The 18071-nt window shown below is 33.6% G+C and overlaps 1 long non-coding RNA gene across 8 annotated transcripts in view; it reads right to left on the bottom strand.

The window, feature by feature from the left end:
* Window positions 1–10779: 10779 nt before the first annotated feature.
* Window positions 10780–18071, bottom strand: part of LOC144282255 (uncharacterized) — a 204983-nt gene continuing 197691 nt past the window's right edge. For all 8 annotated transcript variants that reach the window (XR_013350607.1, XR_013350605.1, XR_013350609.1 and 5 more), the window contains one exon: window positions 10780–11285. This is a non-coding gene — a long non-coding RNA (uncharacterized LOC144282255). The remainder of the gene's footprint in view (window positions 11286–18071) is intronic.

The following is an 18071-nucleotide window of genomic DNA, read 5'->3' as shown; positions in this document are numbered from 1 at the left end:
ATTATCAAAAATAGAGAAACTTTATAGTGAAAATACTACTGAAAAGCAGAAGGAGTCAATGCTAAATTGAAAGAAAATAAAAAGGATAGGTGCAAAATTGAGAAAAAAGAATTCACTAAGATCTTAAGATTTACACATGGGTTTAAAATTAAGTAAATATGTATTGCGTTTTTAATGTCCTAATGATATATACATTTTTAAGAATGTAAGCACTAAAAATGAAAAATACTCATTTAAGTAAAATTAGCAGTTCCCCAATCAGAAGGACGGGGATAGAATAAGAAAAACCATAGGCACACCTCAAGTAAAACTCTTTGTTATATTACAAGAAGTTTCACAGGATATATTCATAAATTGTAATTCCTAAAACATCAGGCTGAGAAAATCAGGAGGAAGTTGTGGTAAGACATCGTGGCTGTGTCCTATATTACCACCTTGCTATCGGGATGGTCAACCACACTAATATTAACTCATTCTCCTGAGATGATGAAAGGCTATTGGCACTGGCTATTCTCTTTTAGACTTCCTCCATTTCAAAATTACTGCAGCACCGATTGAAAACTAGCTTTAAATACAGGAACCCCAAATTTTGTTGCTGCATCCTTGCTGCTTTATTTTCTTAGGAAACTTTAAGAAAATAGCCCCAAACGTTATTTGTAAACACACGTCTACTACAACAGCATGTGCAGAGCTTTAACTTGGATAGGGTGCAAAGTTTCACTCTACTGAGTGCAAAGATTAGAAAGAAATATCTAAAATGTGAAATTCTGAAGGATTGTGTGAGAAGATCACAGCACATCTGTGGAGGGAAACATGTTAGGAGTTTGGAGAGCCTCAAGAAAAACTCCACATCATCTATGGTATAGAAGACTGTAAAATTCCTACTTTAAGGGAAGAGTGGAACATAGGCAAATTAGGAACAAAATTCAAGAATGAACTTAATGCAGCAGAAATGTGGCACAAAATGATTTAGAAGTGTGCCTGGTAGAGAACATAGACCCAGCCTCTCTAGAAAATAGGAGAGAAATTGAGATGCAAAAGGCAAAATGAATGGAGACTCAAATTTCATATTTAGGATATGGAGGTTTTTCTCACCCACATTTCCAAATCTTAGTTCTTCTCTCAAGAACTAAGTAATCTAAAGTCCTTAGCATGGATGTGAGGGTAATGGAGAATCTGAGCTACCACAGATCTGAGAGATATAGTAAAGGAGGAAGCACTCTGGGGCGGGGAAGAGGCTACCTTGCTGGCTTATAGGTCAAATGTTCCTAGGCATTAGGAACAATTGCAAGATGGTAAGCATAATAGCAACTTAAATGATACATTAAAATATTTAAAACATTTAAAACATTCATATATGTTATTTCACTTAATCATCAGGAAGGAATGGTATAGGCAAAACAGTGTTTTGGAACACTTGTCTGGGTAGAACTTACAAAATCTATGGAAAGAGAAGGGAAAAGAAGTAGGAGTTGTATTACTTGAAACAAAGTAAAAGACACCAAAAGAAGACTGCAAAGGAAGAAGGCTAGTACCCTCAAGAGGAATTAAGAATTTTAAAGTTACCTTTGAAATAGGAACCATTCAGCAACATTTAGAAGTGTGGTGAACTTGCTGTTGGCTTCCCAAGGACTGGATTGGTTCTGCTTGGATTTACATTCATCCCGAAGATGGAAATGTGAAGAAACTTCAAACCATTAGGTTCAGAAGCAGGCACCTTCAGCTCTGAAGAGAGAGAAAAAAGCAGATTCTAGAAGCCAAGCAAGCTACAAAAATCAATGGTCCTCAAAGATACTTTATCAGCATCACCTGAGAACTGAGAGAGCGTCAAATCACAGGGCTCTTCCTCTCATCTACTAAATCAGCTGTTCCTGCTGTCCGCCCCCCACCTTCTGTGTCTTAATGAGCTCTCAGGTGATTTTGATGCTTGCTCAAGTTTGAAAGCCGTTAGTAACTCAGAAGTTACGGAGTTCAGCTGAAGAACTGAGAAAGGGTCTTGGTGAGAAAAGAGACCTACTCAGGAATGATAACTTGGTCATTCCATGGGTAATCAAGTATTTCAGTTGGCATATGCCCAAACAATGTAATATTGTTAGAAATGATACCCCTGAAAAGAATATAGCAAGATAAATTTATTACAGAAATCAAAATCAAGAATATTTTACAAAGCAAAATCAATTTGGTTTTTTTAATGGTACCTTCTTCGCGATTACCCATTACCAGATCCTGCTCTCAAACACACAGTGTGCTATGTTAAAAATAAAGTACTTTTATACCCAGAGAAAAAATGGTATTTGATAATATTTTACCATAACATGTAGTAATACTTTCCTGCAGCTTCAGCATATTCGGCTGAAATGTAAGCTTTTATACCATTTCGTTTAACAATATGCTTTATTATTATTATATGCAGAATTGCTCAACTCCTGGGTAGTTTTTTCAGCACAGGCCTTGTCAACTGTTTCCAAACTAGTTTGACAAATGCAATAAAAACAAAAATAAATGAAATTCTACTTTACAGTACCTATGAATCTTCACTATAAGATGACCAATATTATATATTGACTGAATATATAATTTTGTTTTGAAGTGTAGACTGTTCTAGTATCTCTATAGAACACCAGCCATTTCAAAAGAGAGGAAAACGGAAGTCATTAAAGCTTTGATCTCTTACTCATTTCATTCAGTTTCAAAGTCAGGCTAGTTATAAAAGTTCTAGACATGCCACACCATGTTTTATTTCTGCATTATTACGTTACTTTTATATAGAATTTGGGACTCATATCAAAGGAAATATTTTAAATCATTCCAGACTCTAGGTTAGTACAATTCAGCTTCTATTTATTTTTAAAATTTCCCATCCTGTAACTATCCTAGCTTTATTAAAGTTGGTGATTTGAAAAAGGGCCAGTTACCAAATAGACCCAAATTGTCAGGGTTTATATGAAAAGATTTATCCTGCTGTTCTAATCTAATTGTTTGTTTTAAGGGATCTCAATATAATTAGCCAAGGAAAATATGTGCTTCCAAAGAGTATACTTACAAGCTCTTTTGTCAGGAGCAGAGATGCTCTGAAAGCTTTCTGGGAGAATTACCCTTTCATTGTTAAAGAAATTCTTCCTGTTGTCATTTCAAAATTATTTATACCATTTCTTAGAATTAGATCTTTAATCTTACACATACACACACCAACACAAACAACACACACACATACATACACAGAGATGCAAAAAAACTAAAACCAAAAACTGGGAAACAGCTATGACCTTTACAATAATTTCCCCAGGAAGTCATCAAAACTCAAGAAAAAGAGGCTTCATAATGTACAAGTGTCACTAAAATACTTTTGCTTTCCTAATGGGACAGGGTTAGTTGAAATAAGTTTTAAATACAGAGCTTTATCAAATTTATTCAATCTAATCATAGGTTTGTGACACTCAAATATAATAGACGGGAGAAATGGGATTTCAGAACATTACATTTCTGTAGTACAGAGCCACATTGAGTCACTGGGTCTTGCTATTATACCAATAGTCTAGACAACAAAGGAACAGTAGTATTTTAATTTAAAATTATGCCAAAATTAAAATTGTTACACTAATAAAGCTTTATCACACTTATTATTACCAAATTGGTTTTTTAACTCATTCTTATTTTGGAGGAAAACATATGTGCTTTAAAAAAAATCATTAATTTCAACATGTGAAATTCAATATCGTCTCATTATTTTTCCCTTCCAACAACAGAAGTGGATTTCTCATACATTTGAATTTTTCAACTTAGAAATACACACACACACATACTTATACACACAGGAGCCAGGACATATGTCACTTCCTACAATTTAAGTAAGCAAGAGTGCCAGGCAGATGAGTAATAAGGAGTCTCTGAATCACAGGTAGCAAAACTTAATATTATCAAAAAGTTAATTCTCTCCATTATATTCTATAAATTCCACCTAATTATCATTAAAATCCACCAGGAGATTTTCTTATAAAACTTAAGATGGTGCTGATGTGTATCTATACAGATAGTGTGGAACAATATTACAGATATGAGGAATGGACAACACCCCTATTTAAAATTGGGGAAATGAAACAGGCAATTAACAGAAAAAGAAACATATAGGAAACAAATTTAAAGATATTCATGGACTTATAAGTGGCCAGAGAATCATAAATCAGACCAATAATGGAATTTTATTTTCCCATCTAATGGTAAAAAAAAGAAAAAAAGAAAAAAAAAAGAAGAAGAAAAGAAAGAAAGGCTGAGAGAGAGAAAGACAGACAGACATATCCAATGCTGATGAAGGTGTGGTGAAATTGGCTCCAATAGGATGAATGTTTCAGACTACCTATCAAAAGTAAAAATATTTACAACTTTTGACATAGCGATTTATAACTAGGAAACTATGCTTTAAAAATATTTAAACACAAGGAAAAGTATAAAAGTAGTTTCAACAAAGCATTTTTTTTACAGCAAAGAAGCTGAACCGTAAACCTCCGATTCTGACATGGAAATTTATAATATATAGATTCATATTTTTATATTTTTAAAAGAAAATTATGTGCACATACCTATAGATATGCATTAAATTAAAAAATTTATAAATGTTTAGAGAACAATCTGAAATGATGTTAACAATATTGTTGAGTAATCACTCACTAATATGCCAGTAATGTATTTTTCATTGATTATTATAATAATTCTCAGACCAACTTTGCAACTATGAGTAACCATTTGACAAATGTGGAAACTAAAGATAAACATCAAAGTTTTAAAAATATTACATTGTAGAGTGGAAATGGGTCTGAGGATGAGGGCTCAAGTTAAGGTAAATTTAGAGTTTTTACTATTGTATTATAGGAATTTTTAAGAAAGAACATGTACATATTAGTTTACTAATTAAAATAAGGAAGTAAAATGATACCTAAATAATTACAGTCTGACACAGAATGTGTTAAATAATACAAGCTATGTTGTGATCGTAAGGTTTCAAAGAAGGGAGAGAGAAATTCTGACTGAATTAGAACATCATTTATAAAAAGGAGGTAGCATTTAAGACAGGCCTTGAAAGATGGGCAGGGTTTCAAAATGTAGCGATAGGAGGAAAGTACTTGGACAGAGCCATGAAAGTAATGACAGAGGGCAAAAAGTCAGTACAAGAGAGTCCAGGGAACAGCAAAGAACTATTTAAACAACATAGCAAGAGAGATTAAGAGTAGAGCTAGAGGAAACCTTAAATGATTCTGATATATTCAAGAAACGACAAGATATAGTAAGAGCTAAGGCTGGAGAGACAAGAGGGCTTAAAGCATGTTGATTTAAGAAATGACTAAAAATTCCATCGTTTGGAATAAACTAAAATACAGAGTCTCCAAAGAGGCAATTCCCAAACCATAGATCCTTGGAACTGGGCAAAGTTTTTACAAGAGATGTGCAAATCTAGATATGCAATGGAAAAAAAAAAGTCTATAGTCTAAATGTCCTGAATTTTTACTTTTATTTATTTTTTAAAAGATTTTATTTATTTATTCATGAGAGACACAGAGAGAGAGGCAGAGACACAGGGAGAGGGAGAAGCAGGCTCCATGCAGGGAGCCCGACGTGGGACTCGATCTCAGGACTCCAGGATCACACCCTGGGCCAAAGGCGGGCGCTTAACCGCGGAGTCACCCAGGTGTCCATGTCCTGAATTTTTAAATTGGGCCTGTTTTCAGGCTGGCTGCCACAGTAGAAAAGGTGATGTATCTGGTGTTTTTTTTTTTCTTTTTTGCCACCTGAGGCTCCTAAAATCTGCTTCCCCACAATATGCTCTGCATCTAGGTCTTTCAGGATTGAAGCAGGGGAAGAGAAAGAGGTGAAAAACAGGAAAAGCCCCCTTGAATGGTGCAGATTTAATTTGATACTAGTTTCCTCTAGGCTTGCCAATGCAAAGAATACTATCCTTTTTTATTCAAACTTATTTATGGGATCCTTAGAGCCCTTCCAGAAATCTCCCCAGCAGTTGGTTTAGCCAGGGCTCTGCATTCCGTGGATGAATGCCATTTATTTAAGCAACTCTATAAAGATACTTTATTTTGGAGTCACCTCATTCCTCTTGAACAAAAGCCTACATTGTTGTTTATGTGTTTGGTTTTTTTTTTTTCTCCCCTGGGGTAAACACAGGCTCCTCCTTGGCCCGGAATAGCTCTTGGCTTACACATTATTCCCTAAGCTACTGTGTCTCATCTTTCTACCATCAAAGCTATTATCCAACCTCAAGCTTCTGCTTTGGGGTTTTCTCAGGTGTGGTTAGAAAACTACCTTCTTCTCAGACCACAAATTACTGGAGACATAGGTGGAACTCTTCAGCTAATCTTCTTGAAGCCCCTCTAGGCTTAGGTGATGAAAAAATATCCTCTTCCAGTAGGGGAAGAAGTCAGTAGCATCCTAGTAACTCTTTCCAAAGAAATCCCCTCCTACCCCCCCACCCCCACAAATTTGGTCACTTCTAAGACAACTCTTTAATATACTTGAAGGTGAGGGGCTGAAGATTATAAAACATATTTTAAATCATCCCTCCTTTGCAAGCCACGTTGACAATTCTACTTTCGCTTGGGAGTATGAAAGTATTTGGCAAAAACGGTCTCGAGTCTTTTAGAAACTAACATTGAATTCTAATTTAATATCCAGTTACAGACTTACTTAAACCAAAAGTCTGAAATTAAACCTAAAAAATAAAATTAACATTAATATGAAGTATAATATGGTATATATACACACTAACAAGACATAATATATACCATTCACTACTACAGTCTCTAGGTCACATGACCAGTGTCCTAATCTTTCTAAATTCAAATCCTTACTTTCTATATCTCTACTTAGTGCTCTAGAAATGCTGATTTTCTTGAGATTGCCTGTACTTTCCATGCTATAGCTTCTTTCCACATCTCTGCATGTGTTCTTCTAAGTAAAATAAGTTAATGAGCTTTGATAAATGTATACTTTGTAGAACCATAACTCCAATCAATGTAGAGACATTTACTTCGCTCCAGAAAATTCCCTTTTGCCCCTTAGCAATCAGTTTGCCACCCTACCTCTACCTCGAGAGACCACTATTTTGAATTCTATGATTATAGGTTACTTTGCCTGTTGTATAAATGAAAACATACTGCAAGGTTTGTCCAACTATAGGTCAAATTCAGCTTGACACCTATTTCTGAAAAGAAACTTTCATTAGAATACTAATGAATACTAATTAATTCTAATTTCATTAAAATTAGCCATGCCCATGTACTTCATGGATTTCACATGACAATGGCAGAGCTGAGTAGTTATAACAGATCATATGGCTCAGAACCTAAAATGCAATCTTTTTTTTTTTTTTAAGATTTTATTTGTTTATTCATGAGAGACACAAGGGAGAGAGAGGCAGAGACACAGGCAGAGGGAGAAGCACGTTCCATGCAGGGAGCCCAATGTGGGATTCGACCCCAGGACTCCAAGATCACCCCCTGGGCCGAAGGCAGGCGCTCAACCGCTGAGCCACCCAGGGATCACCTAAAATACAATCTAACAGAAAAATTTTGCTGACCCTCATCATACTATTTATACTCTTTGTGTCTGGCTTCTGTCCCTAAGGAAGTTTTAGAGATTCACCCATTTTGCTGCATTCCTCTATTTTTTTTTTTCAGTTCCATCCTTTATTATTGCTGAGTAGTATCCCAAACTATGAATATCACACAATTTGTTCATAACTTCTGTTGATTAAAATTTATGTCATTTTAAGTTTGGGCTGTTAAAAATAATGTATACAAAATAATGCATATGTTCTAAATAATCTTAGTAGAATACTATAAAATAAATAGAATGGTGTTTTTTTAAGAAAAGACATGTTTAATTTTAACAAAGCCCAATTTATTGTTGTTTAAATGCTTAGTATTTTCTGTGGCCTAAGAAATCTGCCTACTCCAAGGCTACAAAGAATCTCCACTATGTTTTTTGTAAAAATATTATATTTTTAAAATTTGCATTTATGCCTATAATTAATAGCAAATATATTCTATATAAAACACTTTGTCAAGGTTTATTTTTTTTCATGCAAACATCCAGTTGTCTCCACATTATTGTCAAAAATTATCATTTCTTCCAAAGGACTACCTTGGTATCTTTGTTGAAAGTCAATTAATAATATATGTGTGGGTCTGTTTCTGGAATCTCTCTTCTATTCCATCAGTCTGTGTCTTTCCATAGAGTACTTCTGGAAGTAAGGCTGGAAAAGAGCACCATTTTTCCCTTCTTTCTAAAACTTGTTTTGGCTATTGGTCCTTGACATTCCATGTAAATTTTAAATTATCATTTATGTTTCCAACCAATGGACAAAAAGTTTCTCCTGGAATTTTTGTTGTTAGAACTTTGACTCTTCAGCTAAATTTAGAGAGAGCGAACATCTTATTTATTGAATTTTCCAACCCACGGTTTTGATATATCTCTTCATTTATTTACATTGTGTTTCATTTCTTTGTGCACTGCTTAGTAATTTTTAGTTTACAGTTCTTGCACTCATTTTTTGTTTAATTTACATATTTTATGTCTTTTTCTTATACTGGAAATGCCTCTACATTTTTATTTGATTTTCCATTTCTCAGTTGTAGTAAAAACACCTCTTAAAATATATTGGTCTTCTACCAGTGGGTCTGCTGAATTGACATAATTATAGTAGTATTTGGTGGACATCTTGTGATTTTCTGCATAGATAATATTGTCTTTAGAGAGAGAGTTTTAATTCCTCCATTCCAATCTTTATGTCTCTTTTTTCTCTTGCTTTAGTGCAGTGGGCTAGGACATTAAATACAATAAGGAATGGAAGTGGTGATAGCAGACATACTTGTGTTCAATCAATCTTGATAGAAAATGTTTAATATTTTACTATTTAATATTATGTTAGCTTAAGATGTTTTGTATATGTCTTTAGCAAACTAAAATTTTTTATGGTTCTAATATATGTTTATATCATAGACATTGAATTTTGTCACATGTACATGGGTTTTATCCTTTATGCTGTTAATATAGTTAACCACAGTGTTTGAATTTTGACTATTGAACCAACCTTGCATTCATGGAAATGACTCAAATAAGTCAGATCATTTTTATGTTTTGCTAATTTAATTTTCTGATATTTTCTTAAGGATTTTTGTTTCCATGTTCATGAGCGATACTTTCTTTAATTTTCTTGTAATGTCTTCATTAGCATTGGTCTCAGGAATATGTTGGCCTAATTAGATGAGTTGGGAAGAATTCCCTACTTCTCTATTTCCTGAAATAGTTTAGTAATATTGATGTATGCCTTTCTTAAATGTTTCATAAAATTGACTAGCAAAATCAGCTAAACTGAAGTTTTCTACATTGAAAAAAGTTATTTAATAAAACTTTAATTTCTTAATCAATTTTATTATTTTTTTATCAAGTTTTATTTTATAAATGTTCTCTATTTATATGATTTCTATATTATATATTTCTGATTCTATTATTATTTATTTACTTATTTTGCACTGGATTTACTATGTTTTCTAGCTTCCAAAGTGAATATGTAGATATTTTATTTTTAGTTTCCACTATTTTCCAAGAAAGGTGTTAATAGTTACAAATTTCCTCTAGGTACTGAATCAGTTGCATCCCACAAATTTTGACTTTTTTGTTTTACTATTAAGTGTGAAGTGATTTTATATGCTAATATAGCTGATGATTTCTGCTTTGATATATAGATTACTTAGAAGTATATTTTCTTTCCAAATATTTGAGATTTTTTTAACCTAATTTTAATCTCTAATTTCATTCTATTGTCATTAAATATACATTGTGAGATTTCAATGCTTTGGAACTTATTCAGAGTGATCTTATTCTCTGGCATATGTTTTATCTTGGTGAATACTCCCTTTATACTTAAAACATGCATATAATGCCATTGTTAGTAGTGTTTGTTGAATGTAAATTGGGTCAAGTTGATTGATGATATTGTTCAGATCTTCTATAACAATACTAATTTTGTATTTACTGTTCAGTTAACTGAAAGAAGGCAAATTGATTCTCCAGTTATCTTTGTCAATTTTTCTTTTTATCCCCTTAGTTCTTTCAGGTTTTGCTTCATGTATTTTGTAGCTCTGTTATTGTGTTCATAAACATTTAGAATTGTTTTGTCTTCCTGATATAATTGCCACTTTTATCATGACCCTTAAAAGCTGTTTAAAGCCATAGGTTTTAATTCAGGCTGATATTGCCTTTGGTCACATAGCTCTCTCAAAAATTTCAGTGGCTTACTATCTGTCTGATTCTTAAAATCCCTATACCAGTAGACACATTTACAATTCTTTTTAAAATATGCCTATGTCTCTCTCAGCTTAAGTCATTACTTTATTTAGGCTTTCATAGATAATTCTTATTCTCTTTTACTGAGCTGTTTTGCCTAATTCAGAGAATTTTTCTGGGGTCCACATTAATCTATTCAAAAGACTTAACAAAAAGTAGATGGTCTCCCCATGATTTTTTTTTTTTTTGCTCTGAGGCTGTCTTAATATTAATACTAAATAGATTTTGTGGTTTATATAAATTATCATTATTTTCTTTTAAATGTTAAGGAAAAAAGTTTTGTTTTCCAATCTGTAAGTCTCAAAAGTTCCCTATTCTGATTTTCATCCTTTCTTTAAAAAAAAATCAATCCTTTTATGAACTCATGTCTTTCTCATAGATCATTATTAAATGCAGCTGATAAATAACAACCAACTCACACTAGGAAGATTCTTTTTTAAAAAAATGTTCATGTAAAGCCTCAATTTTATTATGTCGTTATATATCATCCAAGTTATCCATTGTGTATTTTATGAAATACTGCTGAAAATACAGGTCATTCTTTCTCTAGATTTGTTTCTTCTCTAGCCAACAATAAAAGAAGTGATACACACTTTTGGCTTTTGGTTTAGAAAACCTCTCACTTCCAGTATCTGTTTCACTATTCATCAAGTGAACTAAAATAACAAACAACCCCAACTTGCTCAGTGACTTGCTACATTAAATACTTATTTCTTGTTCATGTTGTGTGAGAGTTGCTGATTAGCTGAAACTCTATGCCAGCTATGGTTCCATTTCATGTATTCTTCATTTGATCAAAGTTGAAGAAGTAATCCCAAAATGACATAAACTTATTTCAATATCTTGTATTCTTCATCCTTGTTAAGAACTGTTTATAAAATCTCCTGACTTCTAGAGCTCCATGTTAAAGTTGGACAGAAGATTTTGCTTGATATCTGTAAGAGAGAAGTGAAACAGTGGGCATTACTCTCTGAAGAATATAAAAATACTATACCACTATGGTAAATGGGGCAGTGTTAGGTGCACTCTAGTTTATTCTTGCTCTTTTTTGCTCTAAATTTAATGTCCTTCCTAAGTGCTATCCTATTGACCAATAGAGACCTCAAGCTCACCAGTAAATATTTGGTTGTAGATGCACATGGCAAATGAACTCCCCACAGTCTTTCCCTTCCATGGTTAGATGTGCTTGACTTCTCAAATTGATTAGTGACTTCTCTGATTCTCAAAAATCTTTGTCTAGTCCTTCAATTTTTAAATCTTTTTCTACATTTGTATAATTTCAAATTCTTAAAAGAAATCCCTATTCTTTTTTAAAAATTTATTTATTTATTCACGAGACACACACAGAGAGAGAGAGAGAGAGAGAGAGAGAGGCAGAGACACAGGCAGAGGGATAAGCAGGCTCAATGCAGGGAGCCTGACATGGGACTCGATCCCAAGTCTCCAGGATCAGGCCCTGGGCTGAAGTCAGTGGGTTTTTTTTTTGTTGTTGTTTTGTTTTGTTTTGTTTGTTTTTTTGTTTTTTTTTTTTTTTTTTTGAAGTCAGTGTTAAACCGCTGAACCACCCGGGCTGCCCTAAATGCCTTATTCTATAAAACTGCCCCTCATTGCCTTTGAATCCTAATACACCTGTAGTCTGACAGACAAAAAAGATCACATTTAAAGTAACTGCTTGGATGTGGCATGGATCACATTCTATTTGCATGGGCCAAAACATGACCAAGATGAACATCATTGAGATGAGAAGAATCCATGCATGTGGGTATGAGTATATGAATATTTGCCAAAATAATATAACCTACTACTCTTACCATTCCCTGAGGCAATCACTAGGTTATATGTTTGGATTAAGCATTGAAATCCTTCAGCAAGTTTTGGGGATAGACACAATTCCAGTCAATTCAGGGATTGCTATAAGGAAACAAGGATAATCTGTATGGAGCAGTAACTCACATGTGTCCACTAAGATTAATTAATAGCATATGCAATAGTTGTTCATTTTGTAGTTAAGTTTCAACTGTCCTAAGATAATCTTTTCATATCTTTTTTTGTAAACCAGAATGAAAGATCTCCCTTAAGTGACATCAGCAATATGGCTGAATGAAACATCGCTCATCATATCACTCCCCACAACATCAATAATTTGGCATCCATCCACAGACAAAATTACTTTATAGGAGCTGTGGAACTCAACACCATATATCAAGATCCAGAGAGAATCTTTCCCACCTCCATTGAGTAATAGGCATACCCATTTGGTCCCAGCTGTGGACGATGCAGAGATCTATAAATGACGTCCAGGAGTCCTTTGCCAACTTTCTCTTAGGCAATCTCCCATGGATGAAAGAGCCTTTGTGGGAAGTACAGCTATTCAGTGGAGAAGCTCCAGAACAGTTGGAACAACAACAAGAATTCTAGGTTTGTATACATTAAAGATGGCAAGAGGAACAGTTTGACTTTATCTGCAACACTCCACATCCAAAGTAGCACAGCTCAGTGCAAAGAAAGACCTCAGCCCATGATTTATTCTTGAGGAGAAACAAAAGCTGTAAGTGAGTACCTGGAATCCCTAGTGCAGGACACTGCCAAAAAGGCCCATTTCTCTCTTGCCTAATGCAGAGCACTAAGTCATGAACTATATCACTGGGGGACAGAAAGAAACTGGCAGAGTAGTAGATAGGACCCTTAGAGGCCATTAACAGGGCATAGATCCTGCTACCTCACAACAAAGACTCTATCAAGAAGCATAGTTACAATAGCTGGGGACATCACAAACAGATTTCCGCAAATGACAAATGGGAAGCCCTAGTTATCTGCTACCTATCCCACATACACCCCATACCATATGACCAGATCCCTGATTCATGCTCTCAATAGCAGTAATAGCAAGCTTTGACAGGCAGCTAATGAGCACATGAAGAAATTCAGCCCAAATCTATGGGTCAGAGAGAGATGACAAACTTGAGTTTTACCTCTGCTCTTGTGAAATCAAAAGAGAGGCTGTCAGCAGGTAAACTGCAGGACTAACAAAGGCATATAAACTTAAGAATTTTGCCACAAGGTGGAGCAAGGAACATGGGGGCACATATAAATAGGTCTGAGAAAGCTGTCAAGTGCCTAGCACAGTTGATGGGAATTATTTCTCTCCTAAAGTCAGTCAGCAAATAGTAGAAGACACGACTACTATTTTAAATGTAAAGACAAAAGTGCAAGACTTCGAGGAATATAAGAAATCAAGGAAACATGACACTACCAAAGTTTCACAGTAATCTTCCAGGAACCACACCAAAACCATGAAAGTCTGTGGTTAATCTGATAAAGAATTCAAAATACAAGAATTTTAAAAATCTGAAGCTCAATGGGCTACAAGAAAACACAGAAAGGCAATTCAGTACAATCAGGAAAATAATACATGAGAAAAATGAGAGGTTTAACAAATATATAAAAATCACAAAAAAGAACCGAACAAATTCTGGAGCTAAATAATACAATGAATAAAATTTAAAAATGCAGTAAAGCATCAACAGCTGTGTGGACCAAGTAGAAGAAAGAATCTATGATTTAGAAGATAGGGCCTTCAAAATTATGTAGTTCAAGGAGAACAACAATAAAACAATGGAAAAGAGTGGAGACAATCTATGTGGGATTCTGCATAGATTTGAGATTCCATTAAAAAAATAATCTTCTAATTATTGCAGTCCTGTAGAAGAGAAGAAGGGGGAAGCAAGTTTATTTAAAGAAATAATGATTGAGAATTTCCAAAATTGGGGAGATATTTGGATATACACATTCATTAAGTTCATATTCCACCAAACAAACTCAACTTAAAGAGATTTTCTTCAAGACAAATTATAATAAAATTATTAAACAGCAAAAGATTTTTAAAAGTATCTTAAAGGTGGTGAGAAAAAAGAGGCTTATAACTAACAAGGCTATCAGCAGATTTCTTAGAAACCTTACAGGCCAGGAGAGAACGTAATGATATATTACGTTTTTTTAAAGAGCTTTAAAAAAAAAATCAACCAACCAATAATACTCTGTCCAGCAAAGCTGTCTCCTTCAGCAGCCCAGGTGGCTTAGCAGCTTAGCACCACTAACCCAGGGCATGATTCTGGAGACCTGGGATTGAGTCCCACGTTGGGTTCCCTGCATGGAGCCTGCTTCTCCCTCTGCCTATGTTTCTGCCTTTCTCTCTGTGTGTGTCTCTCATGAATAAATAAATAAAATCTTTAAAAAAAAATGGAGAGAAAAAGACTTCCAGATGAAGAAAAACTAATGGTCATCACCACTAGACTTTCTTTATAAGAAATATTGAAAGGAATTCTTCAACGCTAAAATTAAACGATGCTAATAAGTAATGTCAAAAAATGAAAATACAGCTGAGTGAAGTAAGTCAGTCGGTGAAGGACAAACATTATATGTTCTCATTCATTTGGGGAATATAAATAATAGTGAAAGGGAATATAAGGGAAGGGAGAAGAAATGTGTGGGAAATATCAGAAAGGGAGACAGAACATAAAGACTGCTAACTCTGGGAAACAAACTAGGGGTGGTGGAAGGGGAGAAGGGCGGGTGTGGGAGTGAATGGGTGACGGGCACTGGGGGTTATTCTGTATGTTAGTAAATTGAACACCAATAAAAAATAAATTAAAAATAAATAAATAAATAAATAAATAATAAATAAATAATAAATAAAAAAAAATAAACCCACAAAAAAAAAAAAAAATCTTCATGAACTGTCGAGCGCTCTACGAATGTACCAGTTACTTTTATTATAGTCTTATGATAGTCTTAAAGTATAGACTTTATTATAGTCAAAAAAAAAAATGAAAATACATAACTGCTAAAAGCAAGTATATAGTCAAATTCAGAATACATTAATACTGTAATATGATGGTGTATTAAACACATAACTCTAGTGTAAAGGCTAAAGGAGCAAAATCCTTTATAAGAACAAAAGTCTCTTATTAACAATATCTATAGATACAATAATTCGTTAATGAATACCTAATATAAAAATAAGTAAATTGTGAATCAAAAACATAAAAATGGGAGGGTGAGTAAAAGGGTAAACTTCTAGTATGTGATCAGAATTAAATTGTTATCAATGTAAGATAGACTTCCATATTTAAGCATGTTTTATTTAAGCCTCATAGGAATAACAAAGCAAACATCTACGGCAGATACACAAAGATAAAAGAAGAGAATCAAAGCATATCACCATGGAAAACCAATTCACAAAGGAAGGAAGCAAGAGAAAATGAAAAGAACAAATGAAGAAACAAGATTATAAAATAGCCATAAAATAATAAATGAGATGATATTAGTAACTCCTTACTAACAAAAATTACTCAAAATGCAAGTGGATTAAATTATCTAATCAAAAGGCTTATAATGGCTGGATGGAAAAAAAAAAGACCCACTATAAGCTGCCTACATGAGATTCACTTCAGCTTCAAATATACATAGGCTCAAAGTGAAGGGATGGAAAAAGTTATTTCATTCGAGTGGAAGCCAAAAGAGAGCAGATACAGCTATACTTACATCAGACAAAATAGACTTTAAGCCAAACGCTGTATTAATACACAATGAAGGTTATTATATAATGATAAAGGGTTATTCACCGAAAGTATATAACAATTATGAATATATATACACCAAACATCAGAGGACCCAGATGTATTAAACAAATACTAACAGATCTGAAAGAAGTACACAACAATACAATACTAGTAGGGGACTCCAATATCCTTCATTCAATAATGGCTAGATTATTCAGACAGAAAATCAATAAAGAAACATTGGACTTGAACTATACTTACACAAAATGGATCTAGCAGACACACAGAACATTCCAACAAAGAGCAGCAAAATACAGTCTTCCAAGGACACATGGAACATCTTCCAGGATAGGTCATATGATAGGTCGCAAAACAAATTTTAGCCAATTCAAGAAGACTAAAATCATACCAAGTATCTTTACTGATCACAATGTTATGAAACTAGGAATCAACAATATAAGGAAAAGTGGAAAATTTATCAATATGTGGAAAGCAAATAACACTCCTGAACAACCAATGGGTCAAAATTCATTTATAATAACACGAAAAACAGTAAAATACTTAGAAATAAATTTAATCAAGGAGAGGAATATCTGTACACTGAAAAATATAAGGCGATGAAAGAAATTGAAGAAGACACAAATAAATGGAAAGATATCCTGAGTTCAAGTACTAGAAACATTATATTGTTAAAATATCCATCCAATCCAAAGACACCTATATATTCAATGCAATCTCTATTAAAATTTCAATGTCATTTTCCACAGACATAGAAAAACAATCTTAAATTTGTATGAAACCTCAAATAGCTAAAGCAGTTCTGACAAAGAAGAACAAAGCTGGAGGCATCACATTTCCTAATCAGACTATTTTATAGAGCAATAGTAATCAGAACAGTATGATATGAGCATAAAAATAGATACATAGACCAATGGAACAGAACTGACAACGCAGAAATCAATTCTCCCCTATAAGGTCACATCATATTTCACAAAAAAGCCAAGAATACTGAGTGGAGAAAGGATAGTCTCTTCAATAAATAGTGCTGGTAAAACTGAATAATCACATATAAAATATTAAATTGGACCCCTATTTTATCCTATATACAAACATTTACTCAAGGTGGATTAAAGACTTAAACATAAAACCTGAAACTGTATTAACTCCTAGAGAAAAATATAAGTAACAACATTTTCATATTGGTCTTGGCAACAATATTTTGGATATGACACCAAAATCACAAGCAACAAAAACAAAAGGAAATAAATGGGACTATATCAAAAAGTTTCTACACAGCAAGAGGAACAATCAACAAAATAAAAACACAACCTTTGGAATGGGGACAATATTTGCAAACCAAATACTTGATAAGAAGTTAATATCCAGAATATATATAGAACTCATACAACTTGATAGCAAATAAATAAAAAACAACCTGATTAAAACATGAGAAGAATGGAATAGACATTTTCCTAGAACAGACTTCTTAAAAATGGTCAAGGAGGTATATGAAAAGATGTTCAACATTACTAATCATGAGGGAAATGAAAACCAAAACCACAATGAGATATCACCTCACATTTATCATAATGGCTATCATCAAAAAGACAGGTGATAAGAAGTGTTAGGAACCTTTATACATTGTTTGTAGGAGTGAAAATTGGTGTAGCCATTATAAAACAGTATGGAGATTCCTCAAAAATTTAGGACTAGAACTACCCTATGACCCAGCAATCCTACTTCTGGATATTTGTCCAAAATATTTGAAATCAGGTCTTGAAAAGATTTTTGCAGTTCCATGTTCATTGCAGCATTATTCACAATAGTCAAGACATTGAAACAACCTAAGTGTCTACAGATGAATTGGTAAAGATGTGTGTGCATACATATGTGCATATTTATGTATAATAAACATACATATGCATATACACAATGAAATATTATTCAGTCACAAGAAAAAAAGAAATCCAGCCATTTGCAACAACATGGATGGACCTTGAAGGCATTATGCTAACTGAAATAATTCAGAGAATGATAAATGCTATACAATACCACTTATATTTGAAATTAAAAAAAAAATCAAACTCAGAATAGTGGTTGCCAGGGGCTGTTAGGGGAAATGACATGGTGGTCAAAGGGTACAGACTTTCAGTTTTAAGA

Source organism: Canis aureus, chromosome 13, assembly GCF_053574225.1.
Source record: "Canis aureus isolate CA01 chromosome 13, VMU_Caureus_v.1.0, whole genome shotgun sequence".
Classification (NCBI taxonomy): Eukaryota; Metazoa; Chordata; class Mammalia; order Carnivora; family Canidae; genus Canis; species Canis aureus.
This window is presented reverse-complemented; position numbering and strand designations above follow the sequence as displayed.